The sequence below is a fragment of the Drosophila kikkawai genome, chromosome X (genome assembly GCF_030179895.1).
Source record: "Drosophila kikkawai strain 14028-0561.14 chromosome X, DkikHiC1v2, whole genome shotgun sequence".
In the NCBI taxonomy this organism is placed as follows: domain Eukaryota; kingdom Metazoa; phylum Arthropoda; class Insecta; order Diptera; family Drosophilidae; genus Drosophila; species Drosophila kikkawai.
In genome coordinates this window covers 8,813,503-8,830,154 of record NC_091733.1, presented here as the reverse complement: position 1 = coordinate 8,830,154, position 16,652 = coordinate 8,813,503, and the positions used below count along the sequence as shown (strand labels likewise).

The window sequence follows — 16,652 nt, the reverse complement described above, 5'->3', positions numbered from 1 at the left end:
AAGAACAAAAAAAATACATACATATATAGTGCAAAAAACAATAAAGTAAATGTGAAAAACTACAACAAAAATTATACAAAAATTATACAAAAATTATACAAAAATTATACAAAAATTATAAAAAAAATTAAAAAATAAAATAAATTAAAAAACTTCAACATAAATTATACAAAAAATAAATAAACAAACTCTATAACAACTACAAAAAAAAACTAAAAAAAAAACTGAAAAAAAAACCACAGAAAAACTACAAAAAAAAAAATTTTTTTTTAATCCTACAGAGAAACGTTTAAACTTTAAAATGTTAAAAAAAAAATGAGGCAAACACACACACACAAAATAATATAAATTGTTCCCCCATTTTTTTTTGAAACTCAATGCTATTTTACGCATACACTGAGCAAATTAGTTCAAATTAGGTGCTCTCTCATGTTGTAGTTGTTGTTTTGGGTTTAATTTTAGCCACAGAAAATAAAACATTTCTCAGAGAGAGGGAGAAAAAGAGAGAGTAGAGGAATGAGAGAGGGAGAGAGGGTAACAGGGACCCGGAGACAGACGTTGAACTAATAAAAAAAAAACACACACAAAAAATTCGCACATTTCTGTCCTTGACACACATTGCGTATACGCAATCTACGCAGCTCTGGCTCCAAAAGCTGATTTCGTTTATAAGTGCGTGCGAATTTTTTTGCTTTGTTTTTGTTTTTTTATTATTTGCGCTATTTTTTCGCATATTGTTTTGCCTTTGTGTGTGACCCACATACGAAATCTAACAGATACAGATAACATATGTTTTTTTGCCTATATGCAGGAATTATTTTTATTTTTTGCGTAGACTTTTTGCGGAAGACAAATCCTCATCGCTGGAAGAGTTTGTCATTGATTAATGAATTTATCGCTTGGCTATATTTTTTCCTGTTTAGTTTTTTTTTACTTTTTTGAGGTGCTGTGGGGTTCAAAAGGTCCACGAAATGCAGCTGAAATCGTTTGGCAATTGACAGCTGCCAGCAAATGGTAAATCGCAGCATATAATATTTTCCAAATAAGTTTTGTTTTTTTTTTTAGTAAAAAATTATTCTTATTAAATGTCAAAAAGGCAAAAGGCAACATTGTACATTTTTAAATAAATATTTAGGTGTAAATTATGGATTTTTTGAAGCAAGGTAATACAGTGTAAATTTTTATTTTTATACTTTGATTTATTTTAAAGAGAGATCTTGGTTAAAATAGTTTTTTGAACCATTTCTTTGATCAATAAATCTTAAATTTTACTGAGACTAATTTTTTAGCACATTTTTTCTGGGTATTTAATAAAGTTTATAAATATTTAAAAATGTAAAAAAAGTATTTAAATATTTTTTAGCTTAATTTCCTGGAAGTTTATTCTTTTCCCATAAACAAAACTTGCTGCCTTTGCTGATTATCTTTTCTTAATATAAAATTAAATAAGTGTTGCCAAGTCGTATTTATCTACAACATTTTTTTAAGCTTATAATAAATATTTCATCACATTTTGTTATACTTTTTTTGCCTTCAAAAGCTGTATACGTGACTTTCTAACCTTTCTTTTAGGCTTTTACTTGATTAAATAAATACTATATATACACAAATATTAAAAAAATATATATTACATAAGAATTTAAAATATTTTAGGTCTGGAAATGTATATAAATTACTTGAAATAATTAAATAAAAGCTAACTAGCAAAAATAAAGAAACTAAAAAAAAACTAAAAGAGGTTCGTCTTTATCTCTGCAATTTTTTTTTGTATAAATATATATACACATATGTATACAAATATTTATATATATGTACATATATGCTATGTTTTGCTATGTTTGCCAAACATGCGAAATTGCGTAAGCAAAGAAAGAAAGAAAGAAAAAAAAGAAAGATTAGAAACTCACAAGAGAGGGAGAGAAAAAGAGCGGGAGAATTCGCAAAAATATATCGCTGGCACACACACATACACACAAACATCGCCGATTATATAGATTTGCCTGCTCTTCAACTTGACTTTGACAAAAAAAAAAAAAAAGTAACATAAAAAAATGTTGACAGAGCGAAAAAGAGCGTTGATGTTTTTTGGCAACATTTGTGCGTGTGGCTGATTATTATTTTTGTTTCTTTTTTTGCACGCACTTTTTTGCGATTGCGAATTTCTCTGCCTCTTTTTGTATATATATATATTTTTTTTTTTGTGCGTCTGAGAGTTCATTGACTTTCGCATTATTTTGTGCGTGTCTCTCTTCGGTTTTTTTGTTTTTATTTTTTTTTTGCGAATTGAGGCCTATACGTCGGCTGTAATTGTTGTTGGCGCTTAACAATTTTTAGTGCGTGTCGTTGATCTCTTTCGGTTTGTTCTGCGGGTTCATTGAACCCCGGCGATTTTTTTTTTATATTTGGGCTTTCGTCCGCACACACAAAAGTTCAATAGACTTGCGAATTTTTTTTTGCTGTCGATTTAGGCATAGAAACAAATTTATTAATCATTCGAGATTCTGATTAAGGGGGTTATATATAGGGAAAGAGTAAAAGAGGGTTTAAAAAAAGAAGAAAAAACGTTGGCAATTTTTTTATATTTCTGCAGAGTTATGTTATCGTCAAGCCAAGTCTTGGAACTCATTTAAATTGGTTTCAATTCTATGAATTAACAAAAAGATCTCCTATAAAATGATCAACTAAATGTATTGCAATTTCTTGAAAAAATTAAGTATACAAATAAAAACAACAAAAATAAAATTTTAAAAAATTAAAAAAATGTATATAAAATAAAAACTACAAACATAAAATTAAAAGAATTAAGTAACTACACAAATATAAAATAAAAAACTACTAATATATAAAATAAAAAACTACTAATATATAAAATAAAAAACTACTAATATATAAAATAAAAATTTACAAAAATATAAAATAAAAAAATACAAAAAATAAAAAATTAAATACAAAAATATATGAGAAAAATAAAAAACTACAAAAAATATATTTTAAAAAATCAAAAACTTAAAAATTATAAAAAAAATTTATATATATAAAAAAAATCAAAAACTACAACAAAAAAATACAAGGAAAATTTTCCAAAAATAAACATTAAAGAAAATCTGACAACAATCGATCTTTTTATGCCAACCTTTCCTTCCCTTACTCCATTTCACCTTTTTCCATTTATTTTCCTCTACAATTTACAAGTTGCCATCATTTTTCAACGCTTCAGAGTCGTGAGGGGGTGGGGTAAAAGAAGCAAAAAAAAAAAAAAAAAAAATTCAGTTTCTTAGGTGAGAGCATAATTTATGCCAAATTTATGCAATTTTTTTCTGTTATTCGTCGCCTTTTTAGCTGCTTCTTCGCATTTCTCTCGCCTTTTTTTGCTTTAAACTTTCGAAAGTTCTCTTTTATTTTAATATATTTTGATTTTTTTTTATTGGGTTTCGACCAAAAGTCATGGGAAACAAATGATCAAAAGCGTTTTAGGCGCAAATTAAAGCATTAGTAGACATATCCATTGTGCTAAAATAATTATGGTAATTTTAAAATGGGTTAATATTATAATAATTGTTTTTCAATCATTTTATAATCATTTATTTAAAACTTAAAAATAATTTTATAATTGTATTATAATTATTAAATTAGTTAATAATATTATAATTTTAATAGTTTTTTAATTGGTAAATATTAACTAACTTATATTATTATAAATTAAGTAATAATACTTTAATGAAAATAATTTTGTATTAAATAAATAAAAATTTTTTAGTTTTATATTCATTTTAAAAAAGGTCAATTTAATTTTATTAATATTTACTATAAATTAAATCAAAATTAAATGGATGAAAAATTAATAAACCAATTAGAATTTCAAACAAATCTTAGGGGTACGCCTAAAATGTGCCTCAAGTCTTAGCTTTTTAATGCCATTTTAAGTTTCTCAATTTCTTAATAGCAAAAAATGAATTAGAGAAATATAACCGGTTTACTTTTTTTCTTTTGCTAATTTAGTTAAATTTTATTGTAGCTTTTATTTCAGTTTTAGGGTCTCTTAAAAAAAAACTCGAAAGTGTCACCCAGAAGAGGCCCCTACCTAACGGGTTGGCATGTGTTTCTAAATCATAAAAAAACGTAAAAAAAAAAAAAAAAAAAAAATATTTATATAAATAATTTCTTGCTGTGTGTGTGCGTGTCCATCATCAGCTGCAATGATTATGTAACTTTTTGAGCGTAATTAAAACAACAAGCAAGCCAAGCCACAATGGCTAACTGAATTAACCTTGTTCTGAGCTCTGTGTGTGAGTGTGAGTGTGTGCGGACGGAAATTGCACAGACAGAGAGACAGACAGATAGAGATACATTTTGTATCTTTATTTGTATCTTGTGGGGTCCTTGGCTATAATTAATCCACAATTACAAACACAAAAAGAGAACGAACACGCAAACTAAGCCCCCAACCGACCACGATCAGATATAGCCTTTATTATATATATATATATATATATATATATATATATATGTATATACATATATGTACACATCTGTATAATACAAGGGTAGAGTATTGTATCCTAAAAAATAATAAATTATTTCTACTTAAAGCTAAAATTTTGATAGCTTTTAAATGTCAAAAAATGTTTATAGTTTCTTATGGTTATTTAGAATTTTCCAACAAGTTTAGCTTTGAAAGACGTGACAATTATTAATTCTTTTCCTTTTTTTTTGCTATAGTTTACTACAAAAAAAAAATCTAGCTTCAAAATGCTAATTGCCAATGGGTCAGACTTGGCTTGCATGTCAGGTTGTGGCTGTTGTTCCTGCAACTATTAGTTGAAAAGTCAGTCACACAATGTGTCACGCAGCAAAGTGCAACAGCAACAACTCTGCACAGGCCTTTCTCAGCTAGAGAAAAACAAAATAAATAAAAAATAAATAAAACAACAAAATAAGGCATAAAAAAACACGCATACGCAATGTGATCCCAGCACGAGGGGGCTTTGGTTTGCGAGTTGTAAATCAGCGGGAAATCACGATGGCAGGCCTGGATTTTTCAAGGTTTCTGGTTTAGCAAGGGGTTTCCGTGATTAAGTTCTTTTTTTTTTGCATAATATAAAATAATATATATAATATAAAATAATATAGATAATATAAAATAATATATATAATATGGAATAATATTTAATATAACATAAAAAATAAATAATAAATTATTATTTATTATAATATAAAATCTTTATATTTTATTTGAATAAATATAAAAAAAAAAAACAAGAATTATTATTTTTATTTATATATATTTTATATTTGTATATAATTTATTTAAGAAGTTTCTTTAAAAGAAATAGCACGAAACTCTTTTTCCAATAAATATTCTTAAAACTCGCCTAAAAATAATAAATATAATCCTAAAACCCCCTAAAAAAGCTCAAAATCACCTAAAAAAAACTTCTAGAAACTCCTTAAAAACATTTTTAAAACCAGCTAAGAACCTCCTGAAAAAATATTTTTAAAATTCTTTAAAACGTATTTATTTATTCTGTAAAAATTCTCTAAAACACCAACTTAAAAGGTCTACAAAACCCCCTAAAAAACCTTTAAAACCCTCTAAAACCTTTCTTAATACCCCCTTTAAAAAAACCATAAAAAAATCTAATGTACCCCTGAAAAGTTGGAAGCTTGTTTGTCTTTTTTTCTTCGGCTTGTATTTGGTTTTCTGTTTTCCGCCTTTACTCGTTGAGCCAATGTTATGCATTATAATTGTACAATAGTAATTGTTGTTGTGTAAATTAGAAGGCGGCTGTCAGATAAAAACAGTAACAAAATAAAAGAAAAAAAAAATATATATAAAAAAAAGTACAAGCAAGGGGAACAGCAATGGAAGGGGGCAAAATTGAACAACGCAACTGAGAAATGCGCAATAATTGATGCACGCAAAATGCGATTTCCCCTCCACAAAAATAAAAGAAGAAAAAAATTACGAGGGGCGCCAAGTGGGTGGTTTTGGGTCTGAGGTTAGAGCGTTGCATATAATTGCGTTATAGTTAGTAGTTGTTGTCGTTGCTTTGCCTTGCCACAGCGATAACACACACGCACACTCCACTCGCTGCAATGCATTTTTTTTAGGGTGACCAGATTTGCAATTGCATGCGCACTCGCTCACTGCGTCTATATAGCCCTCTCCCTCTCTCCCTCTCTCTCTCTCTCTCTGTCTCTCTTGGTCTATGCTTGTTGCCCCCTCTCTTTTTGGCACTGCATTTCTCTTAAGTTATCAAGTTCTTTTGTTGTCTGGTTTAAGGTTTATTAATCACTTCCTATTCGGTATCAAATCTTGGTTACTTCCGGTGTTCGCCTATGTAGTGTGACCGTCTCTTTATGTTTTTATGACACTTTACTCAATTTAGTTTTGGCAATTTTTAAATTTTTTTATATTTTTTACTGATATAAATTTATATTTTATTTTCTTTATAGGTTTCGAAAAGGGTTTTCTCTAAATATTTACTTAGGTTTAGGTGGTTCTTATAATGAGACCGTATATTTTAATAGACCATCACTCTAAAGATACCATTATCTTAAACCTTGAACGTTTTTTAAAGGTTAATTGTCTTAAACGCATTTTAAATGTATTGCATGTCTGCCTGGTAAATTGAGTTTTTAGTTCCATTAATTGAAATTCAAAAGAAATTACCTATTTTTGGAATAACCTATTAAATTAGTTTCTATAAATAATATAGAAAATTTAAGCTACTAAGCCTGAAATGAGTCTCAATGTATATATACATAAACCCAAGCTCAATTATAATATAAAAAAAACTAAACTGGCTAAAAAACACCTGGCCAGATCGGGTTGCAATAATAATAATACGGCAATATATGGCATATTCACTATGCGTATCTTGACTGACGTGTGAGCTGCAGTGTTTTCACGATTCCGTAATAAGTAATAATAAGAAAAGCTGCAACTGGCGCCACATTAAAAAAAATCCACCGTGTGGGCGATTAGGGGCGTGGCAGAGCGCAGAAAAAAACAACAATTACAAATTGCACGTTGTTGCGTCGTGAGTTTTTCCGTTTATTTATTATTATTATTTTTTTTGCATCTGCTTTCAATGCTTAGCTGAGCACGCATTTTCGATAAAAAAAAAAAAAATATATATATATATATATGTAGTTATATAGTATAAGTGATATATAGTGTACCTTACATAAAAGAAATAACTCTTGAATAAAGCCGCGTGTGTTTCTTGTTATTTGAACAAAAACAAAAGGGGGGAATAATTTATAATAATATGATACGTATGGGTAATGATTTTTTTTTTTTTTTAATATTTGTTTTATTTTTATATTTTTATTTCTTTATATTTTTTTATATTTTTTATATTTCTTATATATTTTTATATTTAATTTTCTTATATTTCTTATATTTTTAATATTTTATATTTTTTATATTTATTTTTGTATTTTTAATAATTTCATACAATTAATATTAATACATTTTCTTTATATAATTTTTTTTGTATATTCCTTGACCTTTTTTTTTTTGCTAGCATTCACATTTAATAAATTTGTTTTTTGTTTTAGGCCAAGTCATGATAACGGTTCTGGCCAACAATTGAGCGTGCGAAAATCCAGAGAGATCTGTTTGCTGTCAACGCTTTAGAGAAAAGCGCAAAATGCTAAGAAAAACGAGAAAACGAATGAAAAACAGGGAGAAAAAAAAAAAGAAAAGAAAAGGTAGACAACAACAACAAAAAATGGAAAACGGCATCGCGGCATTGCGGCTGAGGGAAAATTGATTTGTCACGTTGCGCATAAATTGCACATAATTATGTAAGCAGCCGCTTTTCCTGCATTTCACTTTGTGGCTCTTGGCTCTTGGCTCTCAGCTCTCGACTCTCGAGACTCTTTCTCCTCTCAATCAATAGAAATAACTTTTGTTTTGCCGTTTCATCAATTAGGCCTTAATTTTGTCACAGTCTGAACCGGGTGCTAACGTTTTATTAATGAGAAAAGGCATTTGCCTGACCCTGGGAACTGGGAGAAAACTGATGAAGGAAAAAAGAGACACGGTTTTCCACCATGACTAACCATAAAATAACTACATTTTTGTATAATTATTAAACAAAAGAAAATAATGTTTTTCTAAGAATAAACTTAAGAATAATTTTTGTATTTAAATATAACTTAAAAAAAATTGTTATTTAATTTTTTTTATACTATTATTATATTTATATAAATAAAAATTATTATTAATATAAATTTATTCAATTGAAATAAATGTAATAGAGTTTTTAAGCTTGGTTTTAAGATTTTCAAAATTAAATTAATTTTTTAGTTAATTTTTAATTGCGTAATTAATTAAAAAAATAAACTATAAATGAGTTTCTTTAATTCTCAGAAAATATATATTTTAACAAAACAAATTGTAGTTTTTATTTTATAATATATATTTAATTTCATTTACAAATATTTAAAAACTAAATCCAAGTTTAATATTTCAAATTGAAATGAATTTGTATTATTTTTCTTATATTTTATAACAATTAAAACATAATAATAATATCTTATTTAATATTTTAAGACCTTTGAATATAATTTCCAAGCAATTTAACACAAAGGGTGTCTCCGTCTCCTTTTCTTTAATACCCTTCCTCAAAAAAAAATATATATATACATATATACATAATATATACCCCAAAAACAAACCTAAAAAAATCACATTCGTACTGCAAATAATGTATTTGCAAATTTTTTTTGTTTGATGCTTTTTTTTTAATATTTTTGAAGGCCAAGGTCGCGGCGCATATGGGATCATAATGAGAAGAGCGAGAAAAAAAAGCGGGAAAAAAGCACCAAAAAATTTTAATGCATGACAAACCAACAAAAACAAACACAAAAGTCTTGTATTATTTCAGTTTTTTGTGCATTATTATATATATATATATATATATATTTTTCTGTTTTTTGTGGCTTTATTTTTGGAAGCGGAAGTGAGCGACGGCGTCTGCGTTTCTTTTTTTTTTTTTTTTTTTTGACAATAGGAAGTGAATGCTAAAAGATTGTACAAACAAAAAAAAAACACAGAATAACACACGTATGCGTGTTTGTGTGTGTTTGCTGTCAAACAATTGTGTGGCCCAAACATGGCGCTGTTTGAAGGTTTCTCATTTTAAATTGAACATTTTTTTGTGTGTGCTGTTTTTTGTTTTCCTTCTTTGAGCAATTGCAAAATTTTTTTAATTAGCCGAATGTACGTGTGTGTGTGTGTGTGTGTGTGTGTTTTAGCGTTAATTGCAGTTTCCAAAATTAGCAAAACACACACACACAAAACACACATAAAGTCAAGGCTTGTTCATGGCGCTGTCAAATATATATGTTTTTTTGCCCCTTTTGATTGACAACAGCTGCCTAACCCCGGTCCACCCTTGTTTGATTGAGTGTATGGGTTTGAATCTGTGTATATTATATGGGAAAAATGGGATATATATGAACTATATATGTGGGTAAATTCGGTAACAACCCTTCTAATGGTTGATTTAACCACAAAATGTATTATAATGCCTCTAGAAAGGTCCAACATTTTCTTTGTTCTCTAATATCAATGGTTGTTTATTATATGAAATTTTTTCAGTTATAAATTCTACTAGTTTTTTTTTTATATATTAAAATGTATATTCAAAATATATATATAAATTAAATTATTAAAATTCAAACTACTCACCTTAAACTAAAACACTCGCCAGTCGGGCGTTACCCGTCCAGCAATCCATAAGTTTCAATTTTTCAATTGATTTTTGTAGGGGTCCGTCGTCTACGTCGATTTTGGGTTTGTTTTGTTGTTATTCTTTTTCCTTCTCTAGTTGTAGTTGTTGCAATTATTTTTGTTATTAGCTGTTGTTGCCTGTGTCGCTGTAGTTTTTTTTACAAAATGGTTGTAGTGGGTTTTCCTTTCCTTTTGTTTATTTTAAATGGGCTTCTTTTGTTACTTTTGCACACCGAAAATTTGTAATTTGTAATTTCTTTTTTGGGCCGTTTTGCAACACTATGTCCTTGCTTTTCTTTTTGATTTTTCGAAAATTTTAAAGTATTTCCAAGTTCGAAAATGAAAATTGTTTTATTTTTGTATGTTTTGTTCAAGAGTTTTTGTTTTTTAAGCCATAAACATTTAATTGGTCCAGTTGGTCAAAAGAGTGAGGGAGACGGATTGTGCATGTGTGTGTGTGTGTGTGTGTGATTAGAGAGGGATAGAGAGAATGTTTCCTTGTTTTGTCTGTTTTTTGTATATATTTTATTATTTGCTTTTTTTTTATATTTATATTTTTGTTTTTGCCAGAGAGCGCTGCCAGAGTTGTAGCGTGTTCCTGTTGTTTAGATTTTGTTGATCTTGGTTTTTAGAGATGCCTTTCGATTTTCCGAGATTGCGAATTTTGCGGTAATTATTATTATTAATTGCAGTAAGCTTTTTGGTTTGTTTTTGTTTTAGCCGGTTTCTCTTTGAGTTTTACACGCTTTCTTCTTCGTTGAAATTTGGAATTTTGAAGAATATGCTGAAGGGATATAAAGAAAAATTGTTGTATTATTTATAAATGAATTAAAAAATATTTAGAAAATATATAAATACATAATTAATACAAAAAAAAAATTAAGAAAACATACATATATATATTTAGTGAAAATATCAGTTATGGCTTTAAAAATCTTTCATTTTTACATTATAATATCCTTCCAAGTCCCGAGCAAGGACTCTATGTTGCATGTTCATGTTTAAAACCCCCTACCAACCATCAGGAGTATCTTAAACTATTACTTTTTATTCCAATTAAAACATTTAAAGACAAAAATTCTTTAAATTTAATTCGCTTTACAGTTCTCCCTTTCCCTTTGAAGAATATTTAATTGTGTTTGTCGTACAAAAGTTCAAGTTTCATTTCAAGTTGAATGCCCCCTTGGAGCCCCTCTTGCATTTATTTAATTACTCATCAAATTTTAGTCTATTTAGCTTAAATGTAGGCTATGGCAAATGTCACAACAAGTGTGTGTGTGTGTGTGTGTGTGTGCGGATATGTGTACGTGAAACTTTCACTATTTTAATTACCCAAAATGAATGTTGTTCTTTGTTCTTTGTTTTTGTTTGCGGAAAGAGGGGTAATGGGGGCAACAGGGGGTTCTTTTGGGGGGTTTTACCAAGTTGAATGGCAATGCCACATAGTCGAGTTCATGTTGTTGTTGTCTGGAAAAAGTCTGTTAACTGTCTGAGTTGTTGTTGCCTCAAGTGCCCCACTCACACACACATACACACAGGAACTCGGGTTGAATGTTTTTGGTGAAATTAACACACACACACACACACAGGCGTAGAGACATAAAGGGAAAAGTTTTCCACTGCAACATGTGGTAGGCTTAATTATGACGTCGTTGCTCAACAGTTAGCGACAAAATTCAAGCCTTGAATTATGTCTAGCAGCAGAGGCGGCATCAAAGAAAGGGGTTTTAAGGGTTTGCAAAGGTTAAAAATAATTTAAGAAACTATGAAGTAATAATAAATAAGAAGAAAATGTATAAAAAAAGAAAAAGGAAAGAAATTTATCAAGGCAGTTTTAATTTAATAGTTTTTCACGCTTAACATTAATTTTCTGATAATTTCTTATATTTAACACGCAAAAATCTTCCTAGAGAGGATTTTTTATGGTTTCAAAAGGTTAAAAATTATTTAAGAAAAGTCAGTCTCATATTAATGATTTATATAAAATACAAAATAAGGAAAATATCTAAAAAACAAAAAAATAAAAATTAAACCTTAAATAAATTAAACTTCGATAGTTGTCTTGCTTAATATTTAATCTTCTCATTTTTATATTATATCCTTATATATTTTAAAATTTAATCTATATTTCATGTTCCCTTACATTTATATATTTAACACCTACAAACATTCCTTAAAGAACATACCTAATTAAAATTTATTTTCCCATTTTCTCTTAGCCTTTCAACCTCCTGACGTCATCACTTCATCTCTCTATTTATAGATATGTATATGTATATATACCTGCTCTCTGGCATATTTTAATCATACGAAGCTCAAGAATCTAGCAGAAAAGCAAGAAAACCCTGGAAAAGCACAAGGATGAGTGAAGGAGAGCTGGGAACAGCAGCATCTGGCAGTTTATGTCTGCGGCATTGAAAAAGTTTTCATTTTTCCTTGACTTTCAGCCAAGCAGCAGCCATAAGTAGGTTCAAAGTTCAAGTTCAAAATACACACACACACACATAAAGGAATCTTGTAGAAAATGATGATGGGGTTAATCTAAAGGTGAAAGATTATTAAAGAAAGGAAAGGGAATTATGGCCATAAAATTATAGAAAGAAAATAATAAATTAATTACACAGAAATTCTATACTTTTATAGGTGTTTATATCCGACTTGTCCCTTTAATTTAAAAACCCAAAATACGATCAGTTCAATTACCCAGAAATCCCTTGAAGAAAACACGCACTGATAAGCCTCTCACCTGGTGGACAGCAAACAGACAGTAAGCAAGCCCTTAAAACCAGGGGGGTTGGGAATTATAACGAGATATATAGACAAAGTAGGAAAAAAAAAAAATAAAAGAAAATAAAAATAAAGAGAGATATAGACAGTAGTCGGTAGTAGTCAGAAGGACAGACAGACATAGAGTGAAACCAATGCCAGACATCCAGCCAGACGGGGAGTCAGACCGAAGTCAGACGGCGAGACGCATTGTTGATAGACACAGAGAAAAGCTCGTACTAGAAGTGAGTCTAGAAAATGTCTACGTCTATATATACATATATCTGTATATATATATATATATTTATTTGTATGCGTGGTTGTGTGCGTGGCTCATACATATGTAATTCCCATAAACAATGACGACAGGCTGCTTAAAATGTCTGCACAGCTGTTAGATAAGAGTGTGAGATGTGTGTGTATGTGTGTGAGTGTTGTGTGAGATTGTGTGTGTATGTTGCATCAACAGTTGAGGCAACTACAGACAGTTGAAGAAAACCCCCCAAAAAATATATATATACATACATCACACCCCTCCAAACTGTTTCCTTGCCCACAATCGACTTACATTTATTAACCCTTGTTTAAAAAATAAATAAGGTTTATTCTTGTTTGAAATATATATATCTAGACAAATTATTTATAAATATTCTATTAGGATTTTAATTTTTATAATTTATTTAATATATAGTTGATAAAATTGGTTTATATTTATGAGAATTTCTGAAGAAAATAAGCTTAAATAAATAATAGAATATTTTTATAATTAAATATAAACAATTTGTTAAAGAAAATAATATATATATAATATATCAAAATAAATAATAAATATATAAAAAAAATATTAAAAATATATATATTTAAACTATAAAAAATGTAATAAATATAACAAAATATATATAATAAATATAAAAAAATATATAATAAATTTAAAAAATATTATTAGATTTTTTATCTCAGTCTTAAAAAAAAAATAAAAAATTTGTAATAATTTTTTTTCTGAATTTTAATATATATACATTTTTTAAAAATAGGTAATAAAATAAACATCATAAAACAACGATTTTTTTTAACCACAGCATTATATGTCACATTTAATTTATATTTAATCTATTTATTTTTTTTTAATATATGTATTAATATATATTTTAAGAAAGAAAGAAACATTCTGCTTTTATTGACTTTCCCACCAGTCTTTTCCTTTATTTGTTTCCTAAACTTAAAAAGAAAAATGTAAATTTCAGTCAGGGGTTTTCCCCCTACTAAGCACTAGCACCCCTAGATGCCCAGAAGGGTTAATCTCAGGGAACTCCCCAGGACGACTCCACCAAAGAAGAAGACACACAAAAATACAAAGATACAACAACAACAACAATAACAGGAAAATATACAAAAATACAAACAAACAAAACAAAAACGAAAAAAAAAAAAAATGAAACAACTGAAAAACCCTCGACAGTCGCAAGTTGCATATTCCGCCGTGTTGCAGGTGAAACGCGCTGAATTGATAATAGAGACGGGGATTGGTGAGGGGGGGGAAATGCAAGGGGAGTTAAGACAGGGGGGGAGGGGGTAAAATGGCAAAGGCAATGAAGGAGAATGAGGAATTTGAATGGGAATGGCACTAAGGAGGGTATAATATAGGCGGGACACGAGGGAGACTGACTGCAAGTCTGGTGTTGTTGTTGTTCTTCCTTCTGCGTCTTGCGTTTTTTAATTTCGTTTTCTTTTGTGGCGCATTTTCCATTTATTTTATCTGTCTCTGTCTGTCTGTCCATCTACCATTTTTTTTATGTTTTTAAATTTTTTTTTGCACTCTCCCCCTTGTTTTTTTTGCAGTGTATTTGTTTTTTGTACTAAAAACAAGGACATTCTCAAAAAAATTCCTTTATTTTAACCAAGCGTGACACAAAAAAATATTTATCTATATATATTTAGCTATCTAGGGATACATATGAATATATTTATAAAAAAAAAGTTGAGTATAAATTTTAGCTTAATAATTGAATTATAAAAAAGAGAAAAAAAAAATACATTCAACTCTATTTCGTTTTTAAATTTAAAACAATATACTTTTTTTTTTATTTAAGTGTAGCATTTTTTATTAGAACTTCTAGAATTGTTTATGATTTTTTCCCTTGCTCTGCGATTTCAAACTCGGCACTGGAAATTCTGTTGAATTTATGAAACTTTAGAACTCAATCGACAAATGTCACGGCATTTCAACATTTCAAAGAGTATTTTATGAGAAGGGGAATATCAACCAGACAAATATGTATGGTATATAGACATATATATACGAGATGTCTATAAAATATGCCAAACAAGTTAAGGAAGTCAAAGAGGTAAACAAATTTCATAGAGCCTAGGGTAAAGGGTGCACCTAAAATCAAGCTATAAACAAGAAAATAATTGAGAAAGAGCAGAAAGTAGTTTAAAGAACTTAATTTTAATTTATAATAAAAAAAAATATATATAAAAACCTAGTTTTCAAGATAAAAATTAAGTGCATATTTTTTTTTAATAATTAATACTTTTTAATAATTACTTTACTTAATTAATTGTATGTGTATAATAAATTAGTTCACATTGAGTCCACGAGTTACAGCTTTGGTTTTTATAAATATAGCCAAAAAGCTATGGAAAATTATTTAATAAGTTTAAAAACTTAATTTACAATTTTTTTAAATATAAAAAAATCATCTATAACGTTTTTCCAATATATTTTCTATATATTTTTTTATAAATACAACCAAAAAACTCTAAAAATTATTTAATAAAATTTTAAAATTAATTTACAAATTTTATAAATATAAAAAATCATCTATAATTTTTTCCATATATTTTCTATATATTTTTCCCTGGAATTCCAAACTGTTGCTGTCTTCGAACTGTCTTTGGGCCATGTCCAAAATATAAAAAAAAGAAAAACACCACTTAACAAGCTCAATTTCACTGACTGACTGACTGATTGAATGACGGACAGCAGACTGGTCAGTCACCCCCCTTGTATGTAGAACCTTCTCACCCTCTCACCCTATTTCCCCGTCTGCCTCCTCTCCCTCTCCTTTCCCTTAACCCCTTTCATAATTATAAAGTTTCTCTTCTTGAGCGCGTCTGCAATATTTGCATAAATTATTGTACAACAAACAATCATTTCGTTTTTTTTCTGCATTTATTTTCCAGAAAATGACGTTGTGAAAAATGCAGCAATCATTTTTTACCAACTTATTTTGTTTAGTTTTTTTTATTGTAATTTTTGTTATTTTTTTATTCCTTTGCATATCAGTGACGGAATTCCTGGAAAAACACATAGGCAAAAAAAAACGGTGAAACAAAATAAAGAACACAAATATGAAGGAGAAGCAGGCAACGGGTGCAATGCACTGAAAAAAATGTTATAGATGAAATATATTTATTTATATATTTAAATATAGATACATTTAAAAAATAATATATAATAATTATAAAATATAAATATTTATAATTAATGAATTTTAAATATATAAATATATTATATTAAATAACCATAATTGTATGTTATGTATTATTATCACAAATAAGCCTATTTAAAAATTCCTTAAATATATAAAATATTTTGTTATTCACATTTTTAAACCCAAATTAACTTATAATATTGAATAAAAATTCAAATTTAACTAAAAATCGACATTTTTTTTTATATTTATAAAAGCTATCAAAATACATTTTTATTAAATTCTTAAATTAAAAAAAAAAAAATCTAATCCTTAACTTAACCAAATTTGATAATTCGCTCAGTGCACGCAACTGCAACTGCTGCACAAAACGTCAACGTCAGCGACCAGTGGGCAGTGGGCAGTGAATATGAAACCGAGACATTCCCCGCCTACTCCTTTTATAAACTGAAATCCCCAGTGTCAGCGAATATCCAACAAATGCAATGAGAATCATCAACAAATTTGTCTTCGCAAGAAATTTTTTCAAAGCCGGAGAAGGAGGAGGAGGAGGAGATGGAGGAGGGAGGAGTTGCAGGGAAAATGCAAACTGGACTGTATCAAGTTAACCAACACTGGTCAACATTTTCATATTTCAAAGTTTTTGCTTTTATCTATTTTTTTAATTATATCAGTGCTTTATTTTAAATATTAAATTCAAT

At 28.4% G+C, this 16,652-nt stretch overlaps 1 protein-coding gene across 1 annotated transcript in view; it reads right to left on the bottom strand.

Annotated features, from left to right (window-relative positions):
- mamo (maternal gene required for meiosis) overlaps positions 1 to 10,299 on the bottom strand; it is a 136,043-nt gene extending 125,744 nt beyond the window's left edge. The window contains exon 1 of the mRNA XM_070288024.1: positions 9,707 to 10,299. The gene's annotated coding sequence lies outside the window, so the exon portion shown is untranslated. The remainder of the gene's footprint in view (positions 1 to 9,706) is intronic.
- Between the last annotated feature and the right edge of the window lie 6,353 nt (positions 10,300 to 16,652).